Source organism: Lacerta agilis, chromosome 6 (assembly GCF_009819535.1).
Source record: "Lacerta agilis isolate rLacAgi1 chromosome 6, rLacAgi1.pri, whole genome shotgun sequence".
In the NCBI taxonomy this organism is placed as follows: Eukaryota; Metazoa; Chordata; class Lepidosauria; order Squamata; family Lacertidae; genus Lacerta; species Lacerta agilis.
In genome coordinates, this window is record NC_046317.1 from 17,313,734 (window position 1) to 17,325,520 (window position 11,787).

Genomic DNA, 11,787 nt, shown 5'->3' on the forward strand with positions numbered 1-11,787 from the left:
TCAAACTGTTGAATTTGTAGTTGTGTGTGGAAGGGAGGTCAGTTGCTGGTATGGGGTTTCTTTTCTTTGCTGTGCTGTTGTATCATGCGAGGAATAGTGTTTGTATGAGGTACACTTTTCTTTACATTGCAATGTAGTCAAAGCAAAATTCCAAGTATGATTCGTACTTGGCCAATAAATTATTCCTTATTATTCCTTATTATATGTAAATGTTCACATGTTGATCATATTATACTGAGCTTAACTTCAACCGTCTATCATAGTGAACTTAAATTCCAGACTTCTGTAAACACTTTTTGGCTGACATTTAGCTATATATTTGGCTGTACATGGCATGTTTGGGCTGACCTCCTCCTCATTACGTTTATGGCATCACTTAAAAAAATAATAATATTGTTCCCAGATCACAGTGACCCTAACTGTATGTTCTTGGCCTTGATTCTTATGTATTTCCTGAAAGTCAAACACATTTTTCTTTTCTTCCTTGACCAGCCAAATTTGCTTCCCTTGGTACTGATTCCCTTGGTCCATGCATCAGCAGTGCATACTTGCATATTAGCAAAGCAAAACATTTTGTTTGCTACAACTGAAGCAAGAAAAATCAGCATACAGCTAACCTATGTCACATATTTTAGTGGCACTTTCCTACAACTTCGCCAGTTCTACAGAGGGAGAGAGCAGTTGGCAGTGTGTTGGGGCAGTGACACTTAACTAACCTCCTGACAGCTGAGTTGCTGCTGGTTACTGGGAGGGTGAGGGGCGAGGTGGCAGAGCTTGGCACAGTGCAAACATACCAGCAGAGGCACAAGATTGCATTGGGGGGGGGGCTTAGGCAGTGGTGTGCACTGAAATTTTTCATAGGGAAACAGCTGGCAAGGGCAATGGGGGACCCCTGACACACACGTGAGCATCGTGCCTCCCTCCCTAAGCCTGGCAGAACTTTCCTGGGTTTTGGGAAGGAGGTGCCTGGGCATCATTTGGGGAATAGCGTAGTCCATTGACCACTCACCACTGACTTCGGGAGTACAGAGGTGCATACTTCCATAGAGGACAGCTGTATCAATGGGACAGTAGGTCAGGGAAACAAAGCAAGTTTTCTCCCACTGCAACAGTGTCCCCAAGCACAAAACTTTCCTGTTTCCCATAGGAAAATCAGGAATGGCAGCCTTGATTTTGGTGTAGCTTGCTTCAGGATTTTAGCTGCGGTTTTTGTTCTCAGCCAAGTTATAGCAAAGCTGTATCTATGCTAAGTGTATGTGTCAGAGTGGATTGTGGGAATCTTCTCACTTCCCAGAAGTACAAAAATAAAATAATAATAATAATAATAATAATAATAATAATAATAATAATAATAAAAAATACTAGGTTAACTATTCCAAGCTTGCTCTTTGTGTCTGAAAGAACAACAGGGCACATTATTGCTATATGGTACTATAACACTCAAGGAGTGGGGACTGCATTAAGAAAAGGTGTTGGAAATGAAGGATAGGATATTAATGGTCATCAGTTGTACCTCTGACCCTGACACACTTCCATCTCAATTCAACAACAATAGTTCAAGAAGAAAAAGGCAACAGCTCATGTCCCTGGCTCCCAGGGCTGAGCTGGCTCATCTGATTTCCCATTGATTTATTTTGCCCTAACTCAGCTCCCAATTTGCGCAATCAATAGGCGATTATTTGGCTATTGATCCAGGCCTGTGTTTTTAGTGCCTGCAACAGCTTTATTTGCTGCTCCCAAGGGAAGACTGGAGAGTGACCAGGGGGGAAGGGGGAAATGGTGCTAGAGAGAGAGAGAAAATGTCTTAATCCAGTGGATACAGGATTCTGCAGGAAAAGATTGTCTGCCTGGAATAGTTGGGACAAATAAGAGTTCTGTAGCACAATAAAGATTAACAAAATATTTGCATGCCTTCTACCTCACAGATACACACATATACAGTACAGAAAAAGGGGTTGGTGCAAAGGACATTTTAAAAGATGTGTACAGTCATATCTCATGTTGCGTCCGCTTCATTAGTGAAAATAGCATACAAAGATCCATTATATTAGGCAGAAAGGCTGCAAAAATGTGCGTGTAGGGCAAAATTGCACACAAATATGTGTATATAAGAAGAAGTGGACATTTAAACTGTGATGGGTTTTCATGAAGGCTTTTTTTTTTTAAGTCACCAACTGATGTGGAAATGTGGCAAGCTGAATTTGAGATTGGAAATGTGAGAAGCTGAAAGAAACTGACAGATTCACCCACCCAGACCACCTCACCCGACCCAGATCAACTTAGAATCACCTAAGTCTCAATTGCCCCTGTTTACCAGTGATGGCTCCTGTCCCATATAGATCACAATCTCCATTTTTCTTTTTCATCTCCCTCTCCCTTGGTGAGGCACATTTTGTACTGCCAATAACAGGTTGGAGGCTGATAGTGTTTTGTCCTGTTGATTAGGAAAAGCACTATTTTGATTTTTCAAACAGCGCATGTCAAGTTGCTGATGCATACAAGACCATACAGCGGATAGAGTTGAAACATTCAGGAACATGTGACTGGGAACTGCTCAGGCAGCCAGGCTTGTTACATGTTGGGGTGTTACAAGCTTGTCCTCTGAAATTTTGGAAGGTTCATTAATTACATTTATAGTCTTCCTTTCTTCCGTCATGGAGCACAAAGTGGATTTTACAGGGTTCCCATGTGATTTCCCTTTCAGGCACTGACCAGACCCAGATCCGTTTAGCTTTGGCAAGGTTCCTGCATCAGCTGCCTTCAAAATACTGTATCAAGAATGTATGCCATGACAGAAGCGAGGATACTACTGGCCCAGAGATGGAAAGAAGATAAAGTTCCAACCACAGAGGAATGACTGATGAAGATGATGGACTATGCTGAAATGGCGAAAAAGACTGGGAAAATCAGAAACCAGGAAGAGAAGAATTTTAAGAAGGAATGGGGAAAATTCATAACGTACTTAAGAGAAAATTGTAAACAACTAAAAACATTGGCAGGATTAGAGTAATGCTTGTAATGTACAAAAAAAATGGAAAAAGTGGATAATATTCTTTTAACAACTTAGAGATAAGCAGATGGAAAATTGGATTGATAATGGTAACCATGGAAGGGCGGAGGGAAGTCAAGGGATTCAGAGGTGATTGATGCGTTTGAATTTAAATTTGTTATGTAAAACTTAATAAAAAATATTTTAATGTATTATAATCTTTGTTGGAAGCTGCCCAGAGTGGCTGGGGAAACCCAGCCAGATGGGTGGGGTACAAATAAATTAATAATAATAATAATAATAATAATAATAATAATAATACTATAAAAATAATGTAAGAAGAGCCTGCTGGATCAGGCCAATTCTTGCAGTCAATTATTTGCCAAGTTTAAAATATTGGAAACATTTTTTTTTTTTTTTTTTTTTTGAATATAATTTTTATTGATTAATATAAAGCAAACATATAATAACATTGTAGATGATAGAAACAATAGACAAATAATAAAAATAGTAAAGAATATAATACAATTCATATCATTCTTAACATTCACTATTTCCAAGCTTGGACTTCCCTTCTTTCATATTATGTCTTCCTTATGTCTTACATCTGTATTCCGCACGTGGATTTCCTTCCCATATTACCTTCATACCATGCTTCCTATTCCTTAATTTTCCATATTCACTGTTAAAGTCAATATCTCCTCACATCTTATAGTAATTCCACTTATTTAGCCAAGGTTTACCAATACATTTCCCATATCTCTATACGCCATGAGATATACATCAATATTTCACAGTTTACATATCTTGTCTAAATACTCCATATATTTTTCCCATTCTTTTCTAAACGTTTCCTCCCCTTGTTGCCTGACTCTCGTTGTCATCCTTGCTATTTCCATATATTCAGTCGTTTTCTGTTGCCATTGCTGGACAGTTGGTATTTGCTTTGTTTTCCAGACCTGGGCCAGCAGAAGTCTCGCCGCCGTAGTCGCATATAAAAAAAACTTATGATCCAATTTTTTTATTTCTATTCCTACCATTCCTAGAAGGAATGCCTCAGGTACTTTCTTAAAAGTATATTTCAGTATTTTCTTGAGTTCATTATATATTTCTTCCCAGTATTGCTTTACTGGGTCACATGTCCACCATAAATGAAAAAATTCCCCTTCATGGATCTCACATTTCCAACAACAGTTAGTTCCAATTTTATAGATTTTCCTTAGTTTAATTGGGGTAAGGTACCAGCGGTACATCATTTTGTACATGTTCTCCTTCAATGATGAACATGCTGTGAATTTCCAACTACTATTCCATAGATTGATCCATTTATCAAAATCTATGTTATGACCGATGTCGATAGCCCACCTGGTCATCACTATCTTGACCTCCTCGTCTTTCAGGTTCCATTCAAGCAGATAATCATAGGCCTTTGATAGTATTTTTTTATTGTTTTGAATAACCTCTCTTTCTAGCCATGACTTCTCTTGTTTGAAACCTTTGACTTTCTTATCTTTTAGAAAAACACTAAACAGTTGGTGATATTCTAACCAAGTTGTTACCTTTCCTTTTATTTTTTCATATGCCTTCATCACCGGAGTGTTGTTCTCCATCTCCAGTAATTCATTATATGTTAGCCAACTCACTTCCATGTTGGGTTTTTTTATAGCAAAGGCTTCTTGTGGTGACACCCAACCAGGCGTTTTCGCCTCAAACCAATCTTTGTACCTACTCCATACTTGATATAATGGTTTCCTGATGGTATGATTTAAAAAGCTTTTGTGAACATCAACCTTGTTATACCATAAGTAGGCGTGCCACCCAAACCTATTTCCTACCCCCTCCAAGTCAAGTAAGTCGTTGTTTTTGAGTCTAAACCATTCTCCCAACCAATCGATACAAGCTGCCTCGTAATAAATCTTGAGGTCAGGTAGTGAGAAGCCTCCTCTTGACTTTTTGTCTGTTAATAGTCTAAATGCAATTCTCGGCTTCTTCCCTTGCCAAACATATTTCGAAACGATCTTCTGCCACTCTCTAAAATATTTTTGGTTGGTTATAATTGGTAAGTTTTGATAAAGGAAAAGAATCTTAGGTAAAATCGACATCTTGATGGCGGCTATCCTCCCTAGAAATGACAAATTCAATCTTCCCCATATTTCCAACTTGTTTCTGATTTCCTTCCAGAGCACCTCATAATTATCTTTGAATAAATTTGCGTTTTTTGTACTTAACCAAATACCTAGATACTTGATCTTCTTAACCGTCTCTATTTCCGTTTCCCTTTGAATTTGTTCTAAGTCTTGCCCATTTACATTTTTAACCATCATTTTTGTTTTACGTTTGTTGATTTTTAATCCAGCTAAAGCCCCGAACTCGTTGATTAACTTCAAGGTCTCTCCAATGCATTGCTGCGGCTCTTCAATTGTGATGACAATGTCATCAGCAAAAGCTTTGACTTTATATTCTCTAATTCCATATCTAATACCTTTTATTTGCTCAGCTGTTCTTATCCTTTGTAGTAGAACCTCTAAAGTCAATATAAATAATAAGGGAGAAAGTGGACAACCCTGTCTTGTACCTTTAGAAATATTAAAATTTGGGGTCAAATCATTGTTTACAATTAAACTCGCTTTTTGTTCTTTATATATCGCGTCTATGCCTCTTCTAAATTTAGTACCAAATCCTAATACTTCCAGATTTATTTTCATAAAGGCCCAAGACAGGTTGTCAAACGCTTTCTCAGCGTCCAAAAAAATTAGCGCTGCAGGTTTATTAATCTTCAACTCTAGGTAGTCTATAATATTCAACATTGTTCGTATATTTGTTTTTACTTGTCGCTCTGGGAGGAAACCCGCCTGGTCCTGGTGAATGAAGTATGCTAAAATCCTTTTCAATCTTTGGGCCAAGATGTTGGTAAACAGCTTATAATCGTTATTTAATAATGATATTGGCCTGTAGTTCCTTACGTTCGTAAGATCAGCATCTTGTTTTGGAATAAGCGCAATATAGGCCTCTTCCCAGGACCGAGGCACCTGACCTTTTTCCAAAATATTATTCATAACCTCTTTCAATGGGTAAAGTAATTCCTGGCTTAATTGTTTATAATATTTTATTGAAATACCGTCCGGTCCAGGGGCTTTTTCATTTTTCCCTTGTTTTATTGCTTCTAGAATTTCTTCTTCTGTAATCTGCCGTTCTAGTAAATCTTTTTCTTCCTGTTTCAGTGGTCTTAATCTATGTTGCTGTAGATAACATTTCATCTTATCATTTGATTCTTTGGGTGCTTTGTATAATTCCTTATAATAATTAAGAAAGATATTTTTTATCTCTTTTTGTTGGTCAGCTATTACGTTATTTTCAATCAATTTGTTTATCGTATTCTGTGCCCTTCTTTTCTTTAATTTCCATGATAGCCATTTTCCTGTCTTATTTGCATTTTCGAAGTTCTTCTGTTTTAATAGCTTTATCCGCCATTCTACTTCCTGATTTATCAAAGTGTTGATTTGTATTTGAAGCAGCTTATAAGTTTGTTTTAATTTTGAATCTGTCGGCTTTTCTGTCATTCGCTTTTCTACTTCCTTTATTTTGAGTAATAATTCTTCTTTATATTTCTCTCTCTTTCTTTTAAGTATAGAACTTTGTTGTATAAAAAAGCCCCTCATGACCGCCTTACTGGCGTCCCAGACCATGTTTATTTCAGTCCCCTTCTCCAAATTTAGTTCAAAATAAGATTTCAACTGTTCTTTAGATTTTTCAAGAATGTCGTTGTCATCTAAAATACTTTCGTTTAATCTCCATCTCCACTGTTTGGGTCTTTGAATTTCAAGCTCTAACATAACCGCATTATGGTCTGATATAGTTTTCGGTAGTATCTCAACCTTTTTAACTTTATTTGTTAATTCTTTAGAAATCCAGATCTGGTCTATCCTGCTCCAGCTTTGATTCGGTTCCGAATAAAACGTAAATTGTTTAACCGTTGGGTTTTTAAATCGCCATATATCTACCAATTCGTTCTGTTCTATTATATGTTCGTAGGCCCTTGGCAATTTCCCCGACTTTATTTTCTGTTTCTTATTTGACCTATCCATTTCCGTTGAGGGAACTCCGTTAAAGTCACCCATTATTATAATTTGATACTCCACATATTCAGTCAGAATTTTTTTTAATTTTTCATAGAATTCAGCTTTTTTCTCGTTTGGGGCATAAATCCCCACTATCAGATATGTTTGGCCTTCCATTTTAACTTCCACTCCTATTATCCTTCCTTCATCATCCTTAAATTTTTGTTGAGCTGAGTATTTGTTCTTAATATATAACACCACTCCCCTTTTTTTATTTTGCGGATCGGATGATATGAATTCATTTCCTAATTTATAGTTTTTCAAAACCCTGTTATGTTTCCTAATAATATGAGTTTCTTGCAGGCATATTATGTCTGCATTGAGTTTATTTAGCACATGTGACACTCTATTCCTCTTGGCCTTGTCGTTCATGCCGTTTGAATTCCATGATATAATTTTGATAGCCATTGTTAACTTTCACTTAAATATTTTTATTTCAAAAATTCAAAAATTAATTTATAACTGTAATTTGTGTCTGTTCTTCTTCAATAATTTCTCCCTCATCCTCATCCTCCTCTTCCCCTTCTTCCTCAGTCCCTTTACGAAGTTCCTTGTATCTTCTTCCAAATTTCTTTAACTCTAGTTCTGACCTTATCTTATGTTTTTTCTCTTTATAATGAAACGATACTCCCTCTGGATACTCCCAGCGGAATCTAATTTTCTCTGTACTTAAAATGTTGGTTAGCTCTTTGTACCCATTCCTTTTTTTCAAAAAACGATTTGGGATGTCTCTAAACACCACAATTTGCTTTTCATCGATTGTTAACTTGTCTTGTCTAGCTTTGTGTAATATTATATTTCTTAGATCTGTTGAATTGAAGGTCACTAGACAGTCTCCAGGATAAGTCTTTTTTGGTCTGTTCTGGTGGGGTGGTGGTCTTATTCTAAAAACATTTGTAACCCCCTGGTCTATTTCTTCTACCTTCATTTCTAACATTTTTGCCAGTTCTGTTATCAACTTGGTTCTAATGTCCTCCCCCTCTTTTTCTGGAATGCCGCGAAATTTTAAGTTTAATGCTTTTTGGTTCATTTCCAAGAAAGCAAGACTGTCTAGTGTACTTTCTTGTATCTTAGAAAGCTCTTCTATCTGTCCTTTCATTTTTTCTCTTTCCTTTTTAATTTCTTTTATCTCTTTTTGTGTTCGTTTTTGCTGTTCCTCTACCACATGTACTTTATTATGTAATTCTTTCATTTGTCCAGATAAGTCAGCAGCTAAGTCTGCCAATTTTTCTCCTATGTTTTTTTCGCTTTCCTTTACTGTCTCTTTAACCTCTCGCCTTATTTCCCTTATTTCTGCCAAGATTTTTGCTAATTCTCCTTCCCCTTCTATATCTGGTTTAGAGGATCTTCTATCTGCCGGGGTGGTTATTTTCTGAGCTTTATGAGCCATACTTGAGACTTTGTAGCCACCCACTTACTGCTTGCTTGAACTTCCCTAGCTCTTCCTCTTTCCTGATAAGCTCTAAGAAGCTATACTTCCACCTTTATGTTTCCACTTGTAACACCATATAGCCCAATACTTTCAGTAACTTCACAAAGCTAGGCAGCAACTTATACAACTTATACAGTACAATACAGTCTTAAATTTTTCCACAATTTTCCATATCAGTTGCTTGCTAAATACCTTTGCAGTCTCTCTACTTCGTCAGTCCCACTTCCAGAAGTTTAAACAGAAATAAACATATCTTAAAACTCATATACTTTTCAGGTCACATACGTCCGCACCAGTTTCTGCAGGGGGGGGGATGTTGTTTCCCTTGGCTAATTCTTAGTGCAGTCAAAAAAGAAGGAGAGAAAGAACACCTTAGCACCTCTCCAAATCGTCGTTCTCAATTCTTAAACCGTCCGTTTTATCCAGAAACGTAATACTGTTGCAGCAATGCGTAACTTAGTTCAAACTTTTTTATACCTTTGTGAACATTTCCCTTGGGAGACAAGACAGTCAGGTTTTGGATGAGGAAACAAAGTATATCCAGTAATTTTTCGTATCGTCAATAATGTTCAATAATGTTCAATAATCCTTGCTCCTACACCAGCCGGTGTCATCTCCTCACGCTGTTCCTCCCACAGCCCTTCCTCTGCAGCTGGTTTAATCAACACACTCAGGGCGTTTAGCTCCGTGCGCCATTTTCCGACATCTTCCGAAAGAACTCCCTTAACCAAAAACAAAACAGTTTTTCCCCTCCAGCTCCTTGCTGTATAAATCGAAATTATTTGCAAAAGCTAGTCCAAGCAGCACGGCCAGGAATAAAATTTAAGCCCCAGGAAATTTTACCGCTCTTCCTGAGGAGCTCGAGGCTTCGCTTTGTAGGCTAGAGTACTCCCAGCGCTCACGACTCCATCCTGCGCCTCCCGGACCCTCTTGACGGTCCGGTGTTTCGCCAGGAGAGTCGCCACGAACGCAGTGGGAATTTCAAGTACCAGAGATTATTCTCTCTGGGTTGGAGGATTGCGGCGCCTTCGCAAACCTCTGTATAGCCTTCCAAAGCTCAGGACGCCTTAGCAGCGGTCAGTCCTGCGCTCCTTCCCGGGCGGCGGCAAAACCGGAAGTCCTAAAATATTGGAAACATTTATAGTTTGAGCATATAATAAATTAATTTGGGATATATATATATGCACCAAATATTCACTTTGAGCATTATACAAACACTCTTTCAAAATGAGAACATTAGAAGTGTAAATTAGCACCTCTCACTTATCTGAAACTTCACAAAAGGGCATCTTGCTTTATGAGAAACCGTATGTCTCCCATGAAGTGTATTCTAAAATCAACAGAAATAATTTTGAACCAGGTAACAGGAAGGCTAGGAACACATAGCCATGAGTCTTCACCTCAAATGAAACCAATGCTACAGTGTCAAACCTGCCTCCTATTCCTTCCATTTTTGTGTATTGGGGATCATACGGTGGAGAGACCATAGAGTCAGTCTCATTGGATACGTTTGGTGTTGTACTCAGAACCAAAGTTCTTCATACAGGCAACTCCCAGTTTAGGTGCATCAGAATGACGCATGATTGCACACGGAGGGAGCCAAACCCAGAAGATGTTGCAAAAAGGGGTGGAATGAGGTGAGGTGGGCCGGGGTGGGAGAGGAACAGGGTGTGGCAGGCTTATGCACGCTCCGCTAATGCACATGCAGAGAGGGGGTGTCTGGATCTCTGCGCAAAACAAAGATTTACATGTATTTATCCACATTTACCCTTTGCCCCATGCTTTCTAGGCATAGGTCTGCACTTTCCCCATCCATGCCCGAGCGCTTTATTTATTTTTGCCCCTGCTGCTTTCCCCAGGAAAACTCAATATTTAATGCCGAATCAGGGCAAACAACAATTCAGGTTAATGAATTTTTACCTGGACCATCTAGGTTGCATAGAGGGCTCATCCCTATTTCTTTTTGCACCATACTTTCCAGGAACAGGTCTGTGCTTTAAAGCAATCCATGGAGAAACCGGGGGGAAAGGAGGGGGGGTTAATTTTTGGATTGGGTTTTATGCTTTCTTTTAGGATGCCTGTTCAGATTTTGTGTGTGTGTGTGTGTGTTGTATAGATTAAGGTCAAAGAGATTTTATCAGGTAGAAGACAATATTCTTAGAAAGGTTTATAGCTTCCCTCTTTTGGATATATTTGAGATTAATTTATTTTTAAAGCAATGCATTTTGATGATATTTGTTGTGCCTGCTATAACAACATCATCATCATCATCAATGCATGTCACATAAATTATCTGACCTCCTCCACCTTTCTTGTATCATCATTACTATTTGCTTGTATGCACCCTGGGGAAGAGGAACAGTGTGTGCGTGCTCACATCCACCCATACACAGAATCAAGTGCATTTGGCATACTATAATCTAAGTAAACAGTCAAAGGCCTCCACTGCGAAACCCTGATATTCTGCTGATTCTTTGTCCTTTCCTGCAGATCTTTAAGCTTTTCCCCTGGGGTATGGAAAGACATGGCCTTTCCACAATTAATTTTTTAAAAAACCAAACAGGTCTTTGTATTAACTAGACAGAATCATCAGGATTCCTTGCTTGTCTTAGTCTGTAAATTCAATATAACAGGCTACTGGGAATAGAGTTATTTAAAAAAAAGACGCTAAGAAGATGCTGTAATCAAAAACTTAATGAGCTGTGTATAATCTGTCAATAGCAGAGTGATAAATGGATAAATGGGGTATCTCGAAAAACATCAATGGCAGCTTTGTTCCGTCAGAGGCAGAATTGGTGAGGAAATGCTTCAGTACAATTGCCACTCATTTGAATGATGCTAGAGAGACCTGGATTATAGTTTTAAATATGGCCTTCCCCAAGTGGCTCGTGTTAGATTTTCCTCTTGAGTCTGTAGTACATATTTTTCAATGGTTGCATGTGATTTTTTAAAATGTAAGAATTTCAGGCAGTGTATCCTCCACCACTCCACATCAGCACAGCATTGGGGGGGGGGGGAAGTAAATTAGAAGTTGATTGAAAATCCAGTTTAAAAAAGGCTGAGAAGTACCCAAATATCTATCAACTCTTCTCCATCTGTGCTATACTGTAGTTGACACAAATGTGGGGAGAAAATTCACAAATTCTCTGTTTAATTCTGATTGCAAGAATTTAAGTGTTATCTACTCCTAATCTCCTGTGATCTCATCAAACTGTGCACTTACCTGTATTGACCTGGAGTAAATATGC